General features: G+C 40.9%; 1 long non-coding RNA gene across 1 annotated transcript; it reads right to left on the reverse strand.

The window, feature by feature from the left end:
- Window positions 1-2,774: 2,774 nt before the first annotated feature.
- Window positions 2,775-6,769, reverse strand: LOC134171398 (uncharacterized). The gene is made up of 3 exons (XR_009967618.1): window positions 6,550-6,769; window positions 4,978-5,092; window positions 2,775-2,928 (listed from the first exon to the last, which is right to left on the reverse strand). It is a non-coding gene; the product is annotated as an uncharacterized LOC134171398 (long non-coding RNA).
- Between the last annotated feature and the right edge of the window lie 15,533 nt (window positions 6,770-22,302).

Consider the following 22,302-nt stretch of genomic DNA (forward strand, 5'->3'; position numbering starts at 1 on the left):
TGCAAGGACCAATCCTGCCATTGAATATGATTTATTTGGTAGGTGGGAAAGTTGTCTGCAGCATGCGGATTTATTCTGAACTGCTAAGAAGAAAAAACACTGTAGGAATTTTTCATCATTTGGATGTATCAAAGTATGTGTAGAAAGTGTTGTTTGTAATGTTTGAGAAAAAGCCCAAGAATAAGATAAAAAATCTCTCTAGCTTCTCAAGAAATCTCATTATTCATGATGTAACTATATAAAAAAAAAAGGGGAGAGAAAAAACAACCCTGCACAAGGAATTAAATCATAAATATTCATTAATTTTCCCTAGAAAAAAAAATTGCCCTTTTTGCAGCTTTAAAAGCAAAAAGGCTGTTAACCGTTAGTGGACATTTACCACTTGCTTGTGAAGACAAATTTGAAATGAAAATAAAAGACTTTCCTCTTTTTATAAACTCTTAAACCATTATTGTAATCTCATATATGTATTCGTGTATTCACACACACCTTCCTAAAAGATTTCCTTGTTTATTTTCTGAACAGCTTTTTATTCATTTGGTTTAAATGCCTGTGAAACACGAGCTTTTCATATTTTTTGCTCAACACAAGGTGGCAGTAAGACATTGTCTGGTGACATACAATAGCTTGGGTGGCTTGTTTTCCCTCCTGTCTACTTAGCCTTCAGATAACAAAAGCTCTCCTGATGAATAAGCCTTGAAAGCAAAGGAGTTTGTAAGAAGAACAGTTTAGAAAGATGCACAGATGAAGAAAATACTCCAGATAAGATCCCAAATGATTTTTTACATTATAGTAAGCCATGCTGTATAACACTGTGGACAGTTATCACAAATGCTCCATCTCTCTCTGGTTTTATCTTGTGTTGTTATGTTTCCTTAGGATTTACACATTAAATAAAAGCTACTCAGTGCAAAGGTGGAGATTTACCAGGTTTTCAAGTTTTAATATAACAATATACCTAATATTAGCTGAGATTCTGAATTTTGGAAAGGGCAAAGCTTTCTACTTCAGTTCTTTGTTGTCCAGAAAACACTCCAGTGTCACCGCATTGAATAGTAGCTGCAGTGATAAATTCCTTTCGAAATACAGTGGGAGTAAGGAATGAAGAGAGATGTGCCAGAGTATTCCACTGACCATGTTGAGAGGTTTGGTTTTTTTTTGCTTTGGGCAGATATAAATCATATGGTAACAATCCTGTGTGCAGACCAGCAACTTGCAAATGTAGCTGCTGTTGTTCTATTATTCATATTCATATTCCATCAGGCCCAAAGCAGATTCAAAGCATGGCTGGGTTACTGAACATGACAGTATGATTAAAATTTATCCTTGCGGGACAATTTATGGTGATTTAGGTCCGTCTTACTCCCAGCTTCCATGATTACTATGAAGAACTTATGCATCACATTTTTGGCTAGCTGTTCACCTGAAAGGGAGTTTCAGCAGGATGACCTTAACCTCCCAGGGGCCGCTTGGTTTGTCTGTAGCCTCTGTACACAAACAAAGCACTAAACAAAGATTATAGATGTTTCAGACAAGATGATTGTTGCCTCCTTGTTTCACAAGTTATACACACGTAGTTTATTTTCCAGGACTTGTTTGTCAGACATCATGTTATTTTGTTTTCCATCAGAATGATTTACTTATAACTTCTAAAATCCAATACTGCTGTTGATACTGTGAACTCCTGTGCATGTGAATCATATACACAACTTGGAATAAGCATCACTTAGTATCTATCAAAAATATAGTAGTTTTATGGTGTTGAAATACTGTTAAGACAATAATGTAGACCTAGTTCTTCCTTTGCTCACCCCTTATAGTTTTGCCCTGGCATGAATTATGGGCTTTGGGACTATGCAAAATAATACAGTTGCAGGAAGAAAATTCCCAACTCTGTGATCTTGATTTTATACTAATGGCTTTCGTCATGTAGAATAGGCCCTACAGAACACCTTTATAGAATCATAGAATAGTTAGGGTTGGAAAGGACCTTAAGATCCTCTAGTTCCAACCTCCCTGCCATGGGCAGGGACACCTCACACTAAACCATGTCACCTAAGGCTCTGTCCATCCTGGCCTTGAACACTGCCAGGGACGGAGCATTCACAACTTCCCTGGGCAACCTATTCCAGTGCCTCACCACCCTTACAATAAAGAACTTCTTTGTTACATCTAATCTAAACTTCCCCTGTTTAAGTTTTAACCCATTACCCCTTGTCCTATCACTACAGTCCCTAATGAAGAGTCCCTCCCCAGCATCCCTATAGGCCCCCTTCAGATACTGGAAGGCTGCTATGAGGTCTCCTTCTCTTCTCCAGGCTGAACAGCCCCAACTTTCTCAGCCTATCTTCACACAGAAGGTGCTCCAGCCCCCTGATCATCCTCGTGGCCCTCCTCCGGACTTGTTCCAACAGTTCCATGTCCTTAAAACCAAGATTTGTGCTAATGTGTGATTCATTCATGAACACAGGGCTTGGAGTAAGAAAATGACGTAGCGTAAAACTCATCAGCTTGATTGACTATGTATGAGACTATGTTTTGAGATAACAATAAATCGAGGGTCAGAAGGAGATTTCTGGGAAACTTTTCAGGGTTCAGCTATTGCCCAAGAACTCTTAGCAAAAAGTATTTTGCATCAATTTCATAATTTTGAAGGCATCATAAAATCAGAAAACTGTTGAAGTGTTATTATCAGAATATGAGTTGCTGAACTAGCAAGTTCCATGTCTTCTATTTATAGGACTAAAGGTAACATGCTATAATGCATGCTACTATATGATGTTTATTTACAGAGAATCAGGGCTTCTGCTCTGATATATACCTGAGAGTTGCCTTGGATGGAACTCCAACAAATCTGAGACTGTTCAAAATGTGACTATTGTAAACTTAAAATGGAGACTTTTCTATGAAGGAACCTTTCCTGAAAATCTCCAAGAAATTGAGTTTCAGTATCTGGTAACATTCCTTGGAAGTTTTTACATTATTTTAATCACATGCCAGCAATTGTACCATTAATTTAAGTTTGTAAACCTGAAATAACATTACATTTCTAGCACTCTCATATTATACTTGGAGTGGCTGAAACACTAGTAAACAGAGCCTTGTTCCGCTGAATGCCCAAGGGAGGGACCTGGGAAAAATCTGCTGTGTACTCCAAGAAAGAAATCTGAGGTCAAAGTGTTTTCATGGGAGACAAACTACGTGGCTGGGATTATCCTGGCAAATTGTGGGTTACAAAATATCTCTGGAGAGTTTATCATAGCTAATTGCTGCAATAGCTTTCCACTTCTACATCTGTTTGTGGGTGTGGGTAGTACTCGGAATTGTTCCTTTTCTTGAAGGCTTTTTACAAGAAAGCATAGATGAGATGTCAGGACAGGCTCTCTCTGAACGGACTTGCCATGCTGCTCATAAAGTTGCTTGCTGTGTTCACATACACAGCATACAGGTTTTCATTCTTTAAGCTTTACCACACAGTGGACGGTTTTCTGGCATGAACCATCTTTTGTATGTACATGAGAAAAAAAGTGGTCTCTGCTGAGAAGCAGGGTTAAAGGTACTTCAAGGAATTTGAAAGCAAGTTAAGTTGTCTCCATAAATAAGGCCATTCTGTTCATTCTGAATTCTTTCTTGTTTCTGCTTCTAATTAATACATTCAGTCGTGTATTTTTCATGCAAACACGCGATCTCTAACTCTTTTCCCACTCCTGGTAATGCTGTTACAGCATTAACCACTGGTTTCAGCTGAGTTCAGACTCAAACATCTATCATTAAGAGTTGTGCCAGTCTGAAAGGATTTCTGCCTGAAATACTAGTAATTTCTGGGACCATATAAAAAGTAAACCCCTTTCTTTTTTTTGAGAATCCAATTAAGCAACTTACTGTGTGGCACAAAGTCTGGACTAGAGTATGCCTGTTACATTTACCATGACATTCACCTCCTGTGTTCTGAGGCAGGACTTCTTTCTCAGAAGTCAGGATTATGGACAGCAAGAAGCTTAATAGTGGGATGGCTGAGATTTTTGGCAAATAGTCATTACTTTATTTTATAATTCTGGAAAACAAAAAGGACCTAGGTGTTACACATTCAAGCTTTACTCACAAGTTCTCCATGTCTTCATGCATAGAATAGCATTAAAGATTGCATCTTACATGGAAGTTGGAGAGATTGTGATGAGTTTCTCTCCTTACAGTAGGTCATGAGGCCAAATAAAGCACAAGCAACTGGAAAAAGACAGACTTTGGAACAATGAAGATCCTGGGATTTGTCTTTCTATGATAACAAAAAGGACTTTGCAAATGCAAGTAAATTGTAAAAAGTTAGCATACTATGAACTGTGTGTTCCTCTTAGATCATCAGTCATTCACAAACTCATTTCTCATCCTTGAAGGAAAGGCTCCTCATCTTCTCTGTAGTGTTCATCCCATATATTTTGAGAGCAGCCAAGTACATGAAGTATATTTTTTATGATTTCATAGCAGCAAAATGTTAGATTGGCTCTGAATGCCATTTCTATTTTTTCATTGATAGACATCCTGACTCTGGCCACAAAGTAAGAGAATTAATTTACTGTCTCTTTGTTTTTAAGAATAAACTATTTTAGGGTTAGATCATATGTCTTATCCCATGAAATGTTTGTTTTTATTTCTACCTACATAAACTTGTGCAAATGTGTTGGTAGCACTGTCTAGCAAACACCCAGTTCAGAACCACAGGCTCTCAGAGTTTGCTTATGCAATGGTGACACTCCCACTATTTCAGTCCCTTGCTTGGCTCCTGGACTGGCACTGACACCTCTAGCTTAGAAGCCAGTAATCGCCATACACAAAAGTAGAGATTCAGGTATTTCCAATAGGGGTTTGGAACAGGCGTAAGATGTGAAGGACAGCAAATGAGAAGGTTTAAAGTAACTGTAAGAAATGCTGTTGTTAGAGGTGCTGGTATGCTTTGTCTTACTAACAGATATAAATACCTACCTGCAAGGCCAGAGCGATGTCTCTGTGAGGGAAGAACCAGGCTCCAAAGCTGCTGTAGGGCTGGAACACCTAAACCTGTTGCTTCTCTATAATGTGATTCCTAAAAGTGAGATTTCTTACAGCAGAAAAGGAGAGAGAAGAGAAAATGTGAAAAATTCCAGACAGATGGCTGGGGCGTTTTCCCAGATGCCAAAGCAAATTCTGGTTTTAGTCTGGATCATAGGTATACTTCATCCGTCAGTATCTTCGCATTGAAAAGCAAGAAAGTGTTAATGAGCTCTGAGGAAAAAAAGTTTGATATGTTTGCCTGAGACCAAGTAAGTGAAACTTTGCATTTGATTTCATGTAATGATCAAGTTTGCATGACACAGAGGGCAGAAGAAATCTGGGTTGGGACTAAGCTAAAGAGATGATATTTTCGTAGCTTTTTCTATCTTCAACTATTTAATAGAGAATCAGGTATATAAGGAGAAAAGTTTATTTGTGGCAGGGCAGGAAAATTATTTCTCGGTTTGACTGAGTTCACACTCGATATTTTCTATGGAGCTCAGTATTTTATATGAGACGCCCAAATCTGGGGCTAAAATTTCTTTTCTACAAAACAAATCAGTCTATGATGTAGGTCATTAAGCAGCTCACTACATGTTCAGGTAAGCATTTTTCCATGTTTGGTTCTTTCACCAGGAATTAATGGCTGCCATTAATTTGTTTCCTGTCTGTGTGCCAATGACTCTATACAATTTTTCAGTTGTACATTTTTAGTAGGCAGAAGTCATGAATTTTGCTCTTTTGCATTACACTATTGTTAAAGAGTTTTTGTTGGCTTTACATAAAGGCCATGCTCACAAGTTGAAAGTAACAGAGACAGAAGTAAGGCCTCCTATAAAATCCAATCCACTCAACCTGTTAATTTTCCAGGTACACATGGATGTTATGTCCATGCCAGCAAACATAGCAGGATGGAGTTCTTGTCTCCCCTAGCAGCAGCGCCCCAGAACTCTACCTTTAATTATGGCTTGTTTGTTGTAATAAAAACCCCCAAACAAACAAATGAAGAAGAAAACACAAAATAATTTAAAGCTGGCCAAAGCAGAAGCTTCCAAACTTCAAAGATTTTTTTATATTATTGAGACTTCAGTAGTGGCAGCACATAGAATTTTGCAGTTATTATTGGCTCTAGAGAGACCACAGAAACACTAAATCCTTGTGATTACTCTAGGTGGGTCACTGCAACAAAAATTGTCTGTAGTAGGCTTCACCAACCAATAAGAATGTGCAGCTTTGTTGTCAGTACTCTGAATGGTTTGAAACCCTGGTTCAAAAATTCACCTTATTCTTGGCTGGAAAGAATGTTAAAAGCCTTCCCTGGGCGAATGATACTACTAGGCATTGAGTTAAAAATACTGATTTATCACATTTGATACATTAAAAACAAACAGAGAAAATGTATGCCAGATTTAAAGTGCAAGTTTCAAAGTAATAGATGTGATTTCAGAGGGACATAATTTCCAGTTACCTAGCCTACACAGAAAGGGAATCTTCTGGATCTCTAACTTCTAATACTTTACATACCTTGTACTGAGGACATGAACAGTAAACTGTGGGTTCCAAATCTGCAGTGGAGATCCACTCTCTAGAAAATAACTGTTGTAGTATCTTGTTGTACATCTGAATTGACAGAATAGGTAAAGGGGTTTTTGTTTAGCTCCATGGATGTCAAACAACCTGGTCAGCTGTTGTGGTTTGACTTCAGTCAGCAGCTAAGCCCCACACAGGTGCTTGCTCTATTCCCCACAGTGGGATGGGGGGGGAGAGTCAGAAGTGTAAAGGTGGGAAAACTTGTGGGTTGAGATGAAGGCAGTTTAATAGGTAAAGCAAGAGCTGTGCACACAAGCAAAGAGAAACAAGGCCATCACTCACCACTGCCTACTGGCAGGGAGGTGTTCAGCCATCTCCGAAAGCAGGGCTCCATCATTCACAATGGCTACTTGGGATCACTTCAAACTTGGGATCATTTCAAACATCACCCCCCAACTTCCTTCTTCTCCCACCAGCTTTATATGCTGAGCATGAGTCCATATGGCCTGGAATATCCCTTTGGTCAGCTGGGAGTCAGCTGTTCCACCTGTGTCCCTTCCCAACTCCTTGTGCCCTCCCAGCCTACTCTCTGAGGTGGTGTGAGAGGAAGAAAAGGCCTTGACTCTGTGTGAGCACCGCTGAGCAATAGCTAAGACACCTCTGTATTATCAACATTGTTGTCAGCACAGGTCCAAAACAGAGCCCATAGTAGATGCTGTAAAGAAAATCAACTCCACCCAAGCCAAATCCAGCACATCAGCTTTTCTGGCCTGGTTACTGGTCAAGTTGGATACTGGCCCTTGCAGGTGCTGGGGTAACGGTCACTGTGTCTGCACAGCATTGTGCTGATACAAACCCTTGAAAGAGGAAAGGAAAAAAACCCCAAATTCCTTATCTGAGAAGTGTTAGTGTGACAGAAACATTTCCTGTATCAAACTCTAGCTTAAAAAAAGATCTGGGAGGAAAAGGGCAGTCTCATACTTTGTGTTAACCAGGTTACTTCTCTGAATAAGGCACAAGGAATCTCTTATGGCTGGAATTACAAAGCAGAGATTCTACTGATAGGATGCTTCCTTTTTTTCTTTTAAGAAGAAAATAAATTATGATCCAGTCAGCAGAAACCCTTACAGCTCAAATTCCCTGTAGACTCAAGGCAGGAAAACTAATGCCCAAATGCCCTCTGGCAGTGCTACCTTGCTAACTCCAAAATATGATTACGTTATATCACTACTGAAGTTCTTTGTCTCAAAATGTGCTGATGTTATGCTAGATGATGTACAAATGTAAGAAGCAAAGATGATCCCATATACAGGGATATCTTAAAGCCTCTGAGAGCAAGAACATCTTTTCCTTTCTACAAGAATGTTGAGGGTCAGCTCAAGCTCTTTTCATGGGAGAACCACATGAATGAGAGTTTTTAAAATGCTCCCTCTTACAGGAGGCACTTCATAATACCTGCTCAAGTGTCTCTTGTTTTCTGATAAGACTAGAAAGCAATATGCAACAAGACGGTGGGAGCAGTACAGTCCTTGATTCAGGCTTTCATGTTAAAATGGAAATAAAATGCAAATTTCTGTCTTGCTGCTGTATAAATGCATTAAACCACAATGATAACACTGTTGAGCTGAGTAGGAAAGCACATTTTAATGCATTTTATTAATGGAATATGGTACAGAGAGATCAGCTAGACTGATGCCTGTTTTTATGAAAACTTGTCAAATTTCTTACCTTCTTTGGGAAACTTTGGGAGACTTTTAGCAGAATTTACAAAATATTTTTTCGATTCCATTCATCTTACATATTAACAAGGTGATCAGTAGTAAAGCTTGGTGTTGTGGTGTATTGTAGTGAATTAGGAATTTATGTTGCTGAGGTAAAAAGTGTCTTTGAAACGAAGAGATGACTTGATCCAGTACTGACTTCTGAGGAATACTGCTAGTTTCCGGTCTCAACTAGACTTCTTACCACTGACAACCATCCCCTGGGCCAGGCCATTCGGCCAGTTTTTAATCCACCTAAACATCTGCTCATCCAGCCTGTACTACATCAGCTTCTCTAGGAGGATCTTATGGGAGACACTGTTGAAAGCGTTACTAAACTATAAGGTAGAAAATACTCATTGGTCTCCCTTCATCTACCATACCTTGTGAAGGTGCCTCCAGGAGGTGTTATAGCTTTCATCAACCATGCCTCTTCTTCCTCTTGAAATTCACAGCTCTTCTTTTATCGCTCTCCTTTCTAATTTCCCTGTCTTTCAGATAACTTTTCTCTTCCTTAAATCCTCATCTTCTTCCCTTTCTTGCCACTACAGTCACTAGCCGATAGTCAACCTATCACAGGTGTCCCTGACTTGCCATGCTATAAGAATCCCTTTACAAAAACAAGGAAACAATCCCAAATCTTCTTTTATCCTGTCTTCCTCTCACCAGTGGAGGGAAGACTTGTGTTTTACCACTGTGATTCCTTGTCCATCTCCTGTGAAATGCTACCAGCCTCTTTCCCAGAGTCACGAATCAGGGAAACACTACAGAGGAATGACAAGCGGAGGGATGAGAATGGCAGTTATAAGACCAGTGGATCAGGATGACAGGAACAATCATGTATTGTGAAGTAAAGAACTAGCCCATTTCTGTCAAGTATGGAATGAAAATGTGTGAGAACATTCATGCCATGGCTCCTTGGGGATGTGCATGGGGTCCTCAAGTGGCACTCCAAAGCTGGGATCATCCAGGCTTTAGGGGCCATTCGTGGTTCTGTATGAACCAGATGCTGTTGACGTTCCTCTGCCCCATTTTCAGCCACCCTGTGGTATTCTGGGTATGGTACAGTGGGGACTCCTGCAAACACAGTCCACACACTGATGCCTGTGGGATGCTCTGGTAGAGGGAAGGAGTGACAGCCATTTTCTAACTTTAGCTTCCACCCACTTGTTGTGGTTTAAACCCTAGCCAGACAGCTTCTTCACTCACTTTCCAGTGACAGCAATCGAGGCACCCCCCCCGGGGCTCTCCCCTTCCCCGCTCCCGTGAGGGATGGGGAGGAGGATCGAAAGAGTGCAACTCCCATGGGTTGAGACAAGAACAGTCCAGCAACCGATGTACAACACAAATCACCACCGCTACCACCAACGACAGCAATGATAAGAGAAAATAACAAGGGAAGAGAATACGATACCATCAGCCAAGAAACGAGTCCCACCTGGAAGCCCGTGTCCTTCCGGGTAACTCCCAGTTACCCCCCACCCTGGGCATGACGTGCTGTGGTATGGAATACCTGTTTGGCTAGCTTGGGTCAGGCACCCCGTCTCGGCTTCCTCACAGCTTCCCCTCCTCCCTGGCAGAGCATGAGCCTCACAAAGTCCTTGGTCAGGGTAAACATCACTTAGCAACAACCGAAAACATCGGTATCACCAGCACTGTTCCCATGCTGGAAGTCAAAACACAGCACTGCACCAGCTACCACGAAGGAGAAACATGACTGCTACTGCTGAACCCAGGACACCACTGAATCTTGCTCTGCCACTGCAGGCACAAAGGATAGTCTATCAGAAAACTCTTCCTGTACAATTACTCATGTATCATGGCAAGATCTCCTCTGGCCTTTTCTTTGAACTATTTCATTCTATTTTGCTGACCAGTCTCTCTGTAAGACAGGGTTTTATTGAGATGAAGCTGGTTTTGCAGCCCTCTTTTGAATTCAACACTTAACAGTACCTAAAGGATAGAGTAGTTAAGGATACATTTAATTCAGGTTTTCTGGCTATGTGAATCCTTGTAACACCAGAAGTTGTTCTAACAGCAGCTGGAATATGCTTACATGTGTCCACTCTGGCATAGAAGCATTGGCCTGTAACTGCAAAACTGCTGGTTAATGCTCAAAGGATGAGATTAAAATGCTTGTGAGGTCAGAACCTGAAAAGAATCTTGTAATAACAATATGACAAATGTATCCACATATGTAACAATAGCACTTTTTACTGAACAGCTTTCTTTTGTTAAATAACTTTGTGTTCAACCATGATGTGATTGAAAGGATCAAATAAAATTTCAGAGTCTGTGATTGAATTTTCTTTAGCCACGCTAATTCACAGCAATTGCAGCATTAGATTGATTTAGACCCTCTGAATTGTGAGATTTAATAAGGAAAGATCTGTTAAACGCAATATTGCCTCCTTAAGAGCTTTTCTTAGACTTCAGGCCAATGACCATCTACCCTTCCTTCCTCAGATTGGATGAGAATTCAGTACAGATTCAATGTGCAGACAAATGTGCCTGCAGCTGCCTGAGGATGGGTTGGCTGTGCTCAGGGTGAAGCTTCATGGGGGGGAACTGAACCAATCTGTGTGGTCAGGAAGATGGCAGTCCTGCATCCACTGCCTTGAATCCTGGCTCGTGTGAAATCACCTTGCTCTGTTTGAGCCCAGTGGTCCAGCCAAGAGCAGACTTAGCTGGGGCAGGAAGGGGAGAGAAAGAGATTAGGGAAAAAAAAAAATGAAAAAGAAGAAAGGCTGGTTTTACTATGGCTTGGTGAGCTGAACTACCTCACTGAGACAAAGCTGAGTACCACAGTGGGTGGAAAGGAGGAAGAAGTGCTACCTGAAGTGGACATCTGAGAGGCAGAACCAGTCCCTTGGCAGCAGTAAGCTGTTAGACTGGCACATTTCTTCTTCCATTTTTGGCTCTCTGCTTCATCTCCTACCAGCTTGCTTCCTTCCTGATTGTAGCCCATTCTCTCTCATCTTGATTTGCTTTCTGCCCCCCGCCTTCTCTCCAGTCATGTTCCCTTACCTTCTTCTCCTCCCTGCCAGTTCCTGTGGCCTGTACATGCCAATCCAGAAACACGGTACATTCAGCTGAGGGCAGCCTAGCTTCAGCTGCAGAGGAAATTAAGGAAAATGGCAGATGGTTTTGTCAGGGATATTGTTCTTCCAATAACTCAAGGACATTTCTCTGCTGTGAGCTACATTTGCCTGAATAATCTTTCCTTTCTTTAGTTTTGCTGCGCCACTGTGGGTCTCGTGATTGCTAAAGACCTCTTGCCCCTGATGAATGTGGGTTTTAGTGTTCTTATTCATGAGCATCCAGATTTCTAGCATTTGTGCAGTGTCCTTTGTCATGGACACAGAATAATCACAGGTGAGCCCTGCCTCCTTCCCAGATGAATGCTTTACCATTAAAGTGTCACCACATTGACTGCTGCTGGCATGCTGCAGGCTCAGGTGTTTTAACAGAAAGGTTGCAATGATCTGGCAATCATCTTACAGGGGCTGAATCTTCAAGGCTGAAGGTTCCCATTCTAGACCATTCAAAATAAATAAGAAGTAATGACTTCAGTTATGTTACTCTACATTGATATCACAAAGGAGGATCAGCCATTGTTTCAGCAAGGAAATGGAAATTAAAATTGCATTTACATTGCTCATTTTAGTCTACATATTAACTTATCTGTACTTGTCTATATCATATACATATATTTTTATTCAGCATACACAAAAAAGTAAGCAATATCTCAAGCTGCCAAATCTTTTTCTCTGCAGAGTGCATGCCCAGATACTGAATCTCTTGTGAAGAACAAGAGCTGATCAGTGGCAACAAATATATGCTGTGGTAAGCACAGCATAGGTACTCAGTTGTCAGCAGTCCTGACTTTCTGACTGCTCTGAGCCCTTTGGTGAGGCACCCAGTCTGTCTTCATCACAGTCTATCACATAATAAATGGGGATAATAACCCTTAGCCCCAGTGTAAATAAGCTGATGATTTAAGGATGAAAAATATATAAAATTACATTGTATTGCTTTTACTCTCAAGGATTACAAAAGCGTTCTGCACATTACAGTACAGTCAGAGCTAAAAGCTTCAATCCTTAATGGCTGCATTTAAAAGCTTAAAGTACAACACTTGTACAATGCATGACCTATTACTGAAGTCACTGACATTTGGGAAAGTTCTCCCTTCTTTTAACATGTAGTTTTGGAACTTTGCTTTTTCCAGCTGGAAAATCTCCTAATTAGAGAGCTTGTTTTTCCTTTAACAGTCCCCAAAGCATTAAAAAACCAAGCCAAACAAAAATAAAAATGCTGAGACCAAATATTCCGAATAAGTTCACGATGCAAGAACATGACAGAAGCAGAGGAGGTGATGGCACAGTGCCACCTGTAAGAGAGCAGTACATCAGTTACAAAGCAGGGAAAACAAGCAGAAACCATGCCAACTTATGAGAATTTCTTTGCTGTGCTTCAGTTTCAGGGTCAGGCACTAGAAAGCATCTTGGCAATTATTCTGAAACTTCAGGTTATGTCCCTTCAAAGATACTCCAAAAGTTCTCTCTTACCTACTTGTTCAGAATGCAATTTTTTTTTTGTGATAAAAAGATGATGTACAACAAGCACTCCCTCCCTATCTGCTGAATGGAGAGAGTCCTGTGCTTATTGGATCAGCGCCTTTAATTCAACACTAAGAAAACATTGCACCATTTCAGTTTATGAAACACATCTGTTCAAATGCCAGTTCAAATTGTCTGAGACTGTCCGTTCCTTCTGTTTCTCTAGTAAAAATGTGTGAGTTAGGAACAACATTGGGTGCAAGAGTTTACTTTTCTTTGGCCTATAAATTTTCTTTTGATTCCAAATACTTACTTTTATATGCTAAAGATTGTCAAGTTTTAGTAGCTGCCTCCTAACAAAAGAACTATTTACATGGGAGTGTACCAAAGCAATCATTGTTTCATTTGCCTTTGAGCCCATGCTGTGCTCTATAAAACTCTAAACCAGGGTCAGAAACACTGCCATATAACAAGGTGAAATGGCACTTATTGCAAACAGAAAACCTTAAATAAATAGCTTGTTTTCAGCTCATAGACTTACTGTTTAATAGATATTGTGACAACTACCTGCCAATAATACATTATTATGTCTTTGCAGAAGTCCTACCACATGAAAAAGGCAATACATGTTTAATATTTTATTTTTAGTTATTGTTACTGAGATCCCTAGGTTAGTGTTTTGTCAGAGGCAGAAGGCTTATCTGAAGATAAAGAATAAGACAGCACAGAATAAGGCCTTATGAAGAATGAGTAAATTATATGTCCAGCGGTACTCAGTGTACTGAAGAGCTATTTTAACTCACTTTTCTGGGTGACAATCTCTTGAGGAATCTGATTTTTTTTTATAACCTGCTCTAGGCCTCCTTATTGCTCTATAAAATTATAACCTGCATAAAAATCTGCAATTAGTTACGCTATTTCTTAAAGTCCTGCTTATCAGGCTCTGGCATTCCCCGATGGTGCCCTGTGAGCCCTGATATTCAACAGGGAGCTGTTGCATCTGTGAACCCTTTTACTTATGCAGCCACTTGTGCCTTTGAACTTGCTATCTTCTGCCAAGTCATAAGCATCCTTCTCCCTTCTATCTGTGCACCTTTGCTTCTCACTTTTACTCTGCATCAGCCTTTTCTCAGCTGTGGTCACCATCAGTGAGGTGCCATGAAAAGATTTGAAAGAAGTCATGAAAAGATTCAGAGATTGCAAAATACTGGAAGATGTAGAGTTAGCTGGCAGCAGCTTGGTACTTCACTGGGTGAGGAAATGGATGCTTATGCTTGCATCCAGTAATGACAGCCTGTTCTTCCTTTCCTGACCTGAAGGAGCTGGGCTTCAGCCAACTCAGGCGAATCACAGGGACAAAAGGAGGTTCACAGGAAAGCATCCAAGGCAAAAAAGAAGAACCAAAAAGCAGGGTGGGGTTGCTCATTCTTTTAGAAAATTTGAGAAAAACAGCTTGAAGTTTACAACGCTTTCATGTAGCCTGAACTATTGAAAATTCCCCCTCTGGAAAAACTCATAAAGGAGAAACAATATTAATGAGAAATGGTTTTCTATCTATCACCTGATTTCCTTGGTGTACCTTATAGTCTCTCTGCTTGATAAAGTAAAGCTCTGCATGGCAGGGTCCAGAGGCTGTAATCATATAACACTCATAAATCTCATCAATGACACTAATAAAACAGATCTAAAAAATGGATCAATAAAGTAGAAGTCATCACAGTGCTCTTGAGCTATATGTTTATAACCTTATGATTTGAAAGCAGACCAGACTTGTCGCCCTCACAAGTGGCCGCTCACAAATCCCTGACTATTTGGGGAGGTCTACAGATATAGTAATGGGGGAGTGACTATCCCCCAGTCCTTGCACGAATCAATGCAGTACTCTCACAGAAGTAGAGGGAATACAGAGCAGCACTGAGTCTACCATCCCTGTTGTTCCTACAGCAAAATTTCCAGAGCTTTATGCAACTTTGCCAAGGATCAGTTTTCCAGGCAAGAAAAGTCCTGAAATACTAATCATCTTCCCACTAACTGTACTATTTCATTGCTTTCTGTAAATGAACTTACTTCATTCACTTGAACCTTTCTATTGTTACCACTGTTAACAATAAAATGTAAGCCACCTAGGTACATGAAAGAAACACAGGCCCCAACATAGACCTTTGAACCTTGAATAGTACCAAACCATATCATGTCTTATTTTATTTTTAAGTTTATTCACCCAGATCACATATATACTTCTCAGCTTTGCTCTCTTTTGATTAATTTCAGGGTGTTTAACTGCAGCAAAATCATATCCTTTTTCCTCCCTTATCTTGAGGTGAGCTGCTTGTCAGGATCTATTTTGTTGCTCATGTGGCTAAGGAGCTGCTTGAAGGGGATTTGGTCTGTGAGCTGTTGGGGCTGAGCTCTAGCAGAGTTGAGATCGGGCTGTTTATGTAGATGTGCCAGTGGTCCATCCCCATACCCTACAACAACTCAGTGTAGACGTCTGTCCTTGGCTGGTGCCAGTAGCTGCATGAAGGACTGGTGAGCCCACAGAGGCTTGGTGAGGAAGCTGAGTTCAAGTACTAAGCTCTGTGCTACTGTTGGCAGACTGTGGCTCTAAAATATTATCCTCTTCTTTGATCTGTGGTGTACTCCCTGGCTTTTTCTACCTGGATTTGTGATATGTTATCTTACTGCCTTAAATTTCAGTGTAAACAGCATCAAGGTAAATGTAAGAAAGCCAGAAAAGACGAATGATTAAGCTGACTTCCATCACAAGGCGTTGACTGGAAACTCATGCTGAATCTTTGTTTTTGAGTCCTGTACCATTCATAGTTTGGCTTGCGGGTAGGATGTGGGTAAATATTTACACAGGCAACTGCAGTTATAAATGAAGTTTACATCAGCTTTTTTGATTGTGGTGTCACTTTTCCTTCCCTTTCCCTCCCCCAGTGGTATATTTGGAGAACTTATTTTCACTCTTCCCTGGGCAAATACATATTTACCAGCCAGATAATACTTCATTATTAATGGAATTTGAACATGGGCTCACCATTAGAAATCAACAATTTCTACTGGTGGAATCAGAAGATAAAAATGGGGTGAAGGCAGAAGTGTATTATAGTGGTGGAGTAATGTATTGAAACAGTAGCTTCAAAATCACCATATTCATGGGAATTGAAAGCTTTCTACTGGATTGTGAGAAAAATCATATGAACCGTGAATTGGAATTGGGCTAATATTCAAGGAATAAATGATTCCTACAAACCCAAGAGCCTGATTTGGAGAAGCATGAAGGAAATATTGGTCTCCTTTATACTACTGGGAGTTCATACCTCCTAAAAAGCAGATCCTCAGTTCAGCAATGAGACAAATTCTCATTGTCCAAATTAAGGACCAAATGAAAAATCAAGAAAAGCCTACTAGCGCAGTAGGAATTGCAAATCTAGTGTACCTAAATGAAATCACTGTTTTATATTTTAACTGCATGTAAAACTCTGGATCTAGATAAACAAAAGAGAAACCTGAAGATTGCTTTTTTCAGAAAAGAACAGAAAATAAATGACGACTTTGTTCCTTCGTCATGTTCTTTTCAGCTGTTCGGGTTATTCTAGCATCATCTGAGTTCAGGCTGAATGTTAGCTTATACTGTTGGTACCCAGCTTACCCGTATCCGAAATAATGCAGTTCACTACAAATACTTGCGTACACCTTCTTGGATTCCTGTAGTTTAGGAAGGAAATATTTCTTAGTAGAGCAAGCGCTTAGAATGAAGATAAACAGAAAAGCCACTCCTTTTTCAGAAGTTAAAAAGAAGAGAGCTAGCTCAGGAAGATAAATTCTTATTGTTACTATATTGCCTTCTTTAGAAACTTATTAACTTAATGAATACTTGAATGATGGGAGTAAATCTGCATTTCCACAGTATCTGCAGCTTATGAATCAGTGTGAACATTTCTTTCCCAGCTATGACTTCATCAAAGGCAAAGCAGAGGTAGAAACACCTCACTGCAGCTCCCCTGCTGATCCACTAGCAGCACAACTTCATTTACCTCAGTTAGGTCCAGCTATTACATCTCACTGGCAAGCCTTTGCCAGTGTTTTTCCACTGCGTGCCAAAGAAAAAACAGGTATTGTGGCAGCGTGCATTGGTGTCCAGCTCTCTTCCCATAGGGACACCAAGCAGGGATGGTGTTCTTATTTGTCTTATGCCATGGGCGAGGCAAGACAGTTCTTGCTGCTCTGGCTGGCTGGCTGAAGGTATAGTGTCTGGAGCACCTTGTTGCTCTGGGAAGTCTGCCTCCAGCACTCTCCCAGGAGAGCTGTTTTCTGGGCTGTGGCCAAGGGAAGGAGGCAGGATGCATGCCCAGCTATGCGTGTGTGGTAACACCCTGAGGTCCTGCATGGGGATCTGGGCCCTCTTGGGCAGCTGCTGCAAAGATGAAGAGCAACATCTTCATTGCAGATCAGGAGGCTGAGGCAGGTATAAGTCACTGTAGAGCAGGAGCAGACCTTGCTCTTGCAGGGTCATTGGTTGATAGAGGGCTGGGCCAACATCTCATTGCATCTTACATAGTGGAGCGGGCTTGATTTTTGTCTGTGCATTGCACATAGTGACATGTAGTTCGTTTAAAACAGATGAGAGTGAAAGCATGTATGGCAAGGTAGAGTTAGCAGAATTAGACTCAGTAAAGCTAAAAGCAGCAATGGATGAAGTCTTAGAAGCAACAACAAAAAAAGAAAAAAGTAACATAAAATGACCAGACTGCTGTTTTATGGACTATCTGAGAAACAGTAACAAGGAAGGATGTTGTTCATAACAGGCTATAAGCTGGCTTTCTCTTAGGCAGCTATTTACAGAAATACTCCCAGTGTTGGGAAATATATCTCACATGAACACCCAAACACACTGCATTGAGGCTTTTTACAAGTCTTCCCTCCTTCAAACTTCAATTGCTCCATCCCTGCCTATCGCAATAGCTGCAGGATCCTACTGTAAGGAGCATGCTGAATCTTTTCGATTTGCCTTCCTCCATAATTTCATGCTTACTTCCTACCTTGGCTCATTTTCATGTACAAAGTCTGTTTCACTTGAATGGGAGCCTACAAACTGAAAACTGAATTTGTAGGGGGTTTTGTGGCATTAATTCTCTTGCTATTATGCTTGCAGAAATAGTTATGAGAGTGTGTAAGTTGTACCAAGCCTTGACTAGACAGGAACAAGAAAATGAAATCGTATTGAATGTGTTCAATTAGTGTGCTTAATTAAACATTTTAAATAAATATAGCTGGTCTTTTAACAATAGACAAATTAGGGTGTTTTCTTTCCCTGAGAGAACCTTTTGGTTAGTTTATTTTTCAAAGCTAATGCTTTATATTTCCAGGGCAGGAGTAATTTTGGTTAATTTAATGACATTTTTATCTAAGCCTGGAATTCTTTAATGAGGTGCAATTAATATCTTTTAAAAAGGAGGAAGCTCCTATCCTTACCATGAAGGGAGAAGACTTTGTTCCTGGATTAATCCTTTAAATTCCAGTGAAATCAATTGGTCCATGTGTGAATCATGCCCTGACTGGTGCCACTAAACTAGAAATTTCTCACATTGACATTTACGTAACATTGGTGAAAATGTCTTTTTTACATTAGCATGTTGATTCCATCATGACATATAGTACACAGGTGAGGAAAAGATATCTTCAGATGTTACAGAACAGAGTGGAAAAACTAGGGATGAGAAACGCTTTATACCGCTTGAAGAATATGTATGGTCAAGCTGTAGTGCCAGATTAGCCGCTTTGTTTGAAAATGGATATAATCCAAAAGCTGCCTGAGGCAGGAAGGCAATCCACTTACCAAGCAGTGGGAGGGAAGGCACTTCTAGGATGCTAATTTTTCCCCCTTGGAGCTAGGGGAAAGGTTTTGATTTGAGATGGGTGAACCTGGTGATGTGAGGTTTTGCAAACCTCTCCAGCAGATCTATTTTTTGCTTCACTACCATCTCCCAAGTTTCAAACTCTTCTATTATGCAATTGAAACTCCAGGGTAATTCAATCCAGAAAAACAGGCTACTTTTCTCTCTCTTGACAAATGTGGAACCTATGTCATTACATACTGTAACTGAGACCAGCAAAACTGAGCATCTGGTAGATGTCACGTATGTATTGAACTCACATTTCATTTGCATTTTCCTTTCCTCCCCATCTTTTTGAGATGAGGTACTTTATTGCCTCTCTTAAAGGTTAGCGTAGAAAAACACGGTGGAAAATTCATGTGCATGAGATTCATGTAGAGGGAGTCAAACCACCATGGTTCCCTCTCAGGTTTTTGGGAACTAGCGGGAAGCTGTAGAAGTCTCTCTAGGAGCAACAGTCCTTTGTAGGGGCTGGCTGGACCTCAGGGTTGCCTGAATAATCACGACCCTCCTGCTCGGGGATTCTTCTCAGGTTTACTGACCAAGAGCATCCAAGAGGAGCCCAGTGCAGCAGTATAGCAAAATGCATTGCCAGGACCTATTTTCACCACTTCACTTTTTCTCTTGTTACCTTCCTTCCCTTCCCAATGTGTGAACCAGAAAGCAAGCCCTGAATTTGAGTGGGAATTCAGCCCTCAAAAACCAGCCTGCCCACCCACCCAGTTCTACCTCCACCTTCACTCACAGTAAAACCAAATGGGAAGTGACTTTTTTTTCTCACAGGTACTAGAAAACTGCTAACCAAGATTTATCAGCATCTGTGGAAGGTTTTATTGATTCAGGAAACACCCACATTCTTGACAGCAGTTTCTTCAACAGTAATCATTGGGTTAGGTGTTATTTTATAATAGGATTGCCCAGTGCTAAGAAACAAATCTTCACTGATGTGGAACAGCTGGATAGAAAATATCTCAGTGTTTGCAGGGTATATTTTAAACCAGCTTGAAAAATCCCATTTACTGCTTGGAGGAGCTGGGGGGAGAAGAGGAAAGGCAAAGACAAAGAATGAACTGAACTCTGTATTAGCAGTTGCAGGTCCATCTGCCAAAGCTGTAATGAGATACTTGTAGGGCAATAATCAGCTGTATCAATGCTAAATTTCAGTTAAAGTAGGGATGTGTGGTAAAAGAACCTAGAAAGGATTACAGTGCTATATTTCTCAGTTTTCCAGAAAATGTTTTGGTTGTCCTAAGATAATTCAAAACTCATTTAGGATTGGTTTCCCAAAGGAAATATTAGGTAACTTGCATGAGTATGTTTTTCTGACTAAAATACTTGACATTTTGGTTGATGATTAAACATGATCCCCAGGGGTGAACAATCTTCCCAGAGCTAGGTTCATGGATTTATGTGTCTCTCTGTCTTTCACTTTGTCCCCTTTGCTTTTGGTGTTATTTGGGAGTATGTATAAGTCATTGCTTAATTTATGCCTTCCTAATAACCTTCTGCATTAAGACTTTGTCCTGCTCACAGACCCCAGCTGGTCTGTAGAATCACCATAGTTGTTCTCAGTGATGAGTAGGCTATGTGTCTTGCCCCACCTCAGCCCTCTGCAGCACTTGCTGGCCTGCTCCCAGCAACAGTGCAATCTACCCTTTGGGCTCTGTGCTCTGTGTGGTCATTGCTTCTTCATTCTGTCCAGACAGATGGAAGCCCCTAAACAACCCTTTTTCACCCCAACCCCTGGTCTTAGATGGTAAAGCTTTCCAAGTAGAATTAACAGTCCAAAATTCAGATCTACTTTGAATCATTTGTGATAACAAGCTCATGAACACTTCAATGATAGCCCCGAGGACCCAAAAAGAGCTCCATAGCTTGCAACCTATTTGCAAATACTTCTATGCAGATCATCACACTCTACAGTTTCTTCTGATTATTGCAGTTACCAATCCTTGCTGTTTCACCTGCTGTTGCACCTTTGTGCCATAGTCTGTTTTCAGGGAGTAGTTAGAAAAAGTGCACTATGAAGTTAACCAGCCAATACATGGAGCTTTTCCACTGATTTAAGGCTATTCCTCTTCTTACAGGTACTAACGAATATCTTTCCTAGTTGGCCATAGGAGACACACCCCTGGGTGGACTTGATTATGAGGAAGAGGGGATGTCCAAGAACCTGCCAGCCCAGCAATGTATTCAGGATATATGATAAGATGGGAAGCAAAACCACATAGACATGTTCGTACAGTACTGACATGGACTGCAGCTCTGTGTTACAACTCTTCTCTGTGTTCACCAAGCAGTGTTTCAGGATGTTGCTAAACCTTTTCCAGCCTTGGCTCCCTCTTCAATTTTATGAGCTGATATCTTAATATTTGGCAGTTGAAGTTGTTGTGCTGTACTGTTAACTAGTGCAAACCAGGTCCTGCTTTTTGTCTTTCTTACTGTGTTTTTAATCTCAAGCAGAGAGGCAAAGCAAAGGGGTGGGGACTGCCAACATGGTAAATGACTGCACTTAGCTCCTTAGGGCCACCAGTCCAGATAAGAGCATCTTATTTTCTTCAGGGCAGTTTATATCAGCTGGGAAGAAATTACTAACAAAAGAAAACACTGTAATACAGGATTGTCCACACTGTGACATGTATCAGGTGTGTTGTACCTGGCTGGGGTAATTTTCTACATAGCAGCTAGTGTGGGCTATGTTTTGGAATTGTGCTGGAAACAGTGCTGATAATACAGAGATGTTTCAGTTGTTGCTGAGCAGCGCTCACACAGAGTCAAGGCCTTTTCTGCCTCTCACACCACCCCACCAGTGAATAGGCTGGGAGTTGAGAGGGGACACAGATGGGACAGCTGAGCCCAGCTGAACAAAGGGATATTCCAGACCACAAGGCATCATGCTCAGCAGATAAAGCTGGGAGAAGAAGGAAGAGGGTGACGTTTGGAGTGATGGTGTTTGTCTTCCCAACTAACAGTAATGTGTGATGGAGCCCTGCTTTCCTGGAGATGGCCGAACACCTACCTGCCAAGGAGAACTGGTGAATGAATTCCTTGTTTTGCTTTTCTTGTGTTTGTGGCTCTTGCCTTACCTATTAAACTGACTTCATTCCAACCCCTGAGTTTTCCACTTTGACCCTTTCATCTCTCTCCTCCATCCTTCTTGGGGGGAGTGAGTGAGAGGCTGTGGGGGGTTTAGTTGCTGGCTGGGGTTAAACCACAATGTCAGGAAAAGAATTTTAGCTTTCCTGTACATACAAACTTTTCTGGCGTGAACCTTGCTTGCTTTGGATTTTTAGAAAATGTGACAGGGTCCTTTTCACTAAAGGCAATATTGGCAATGGAACAGAAGGGGTCCTTTTTGTCAGAAATATTAACCAAAAGACTCTTTTCTCTGATCCCCAAAGTTTTTTTCTCTCCTTCCTCCTTCCCCTCCTGCAGCAAGTTTTTAAATCAGATTTTCTCAGGGTTTCTCTACATCTGGGGGCACTTCTGAAGTCCTTCCAGCAGAAGCCTCTAGTTCAAGGCTTC

Source organism: Pezoporus occidentalis, unplaced genomic scaffold, assembly GCF_034315485.1.
Source record: "Pezoporus occidentalis ecotype Australia unplaced genomic scaffold, CSIRO_AGI_Poc_V1 ctg112, whole genome shotgun sequence".
NCBI classification, from domain to species: Eukaryota; Metazoa; Chordata; class Aves; order Psittaciformes; family Psittacidae; genus Pezoporus; species Pezoporus occidentalis.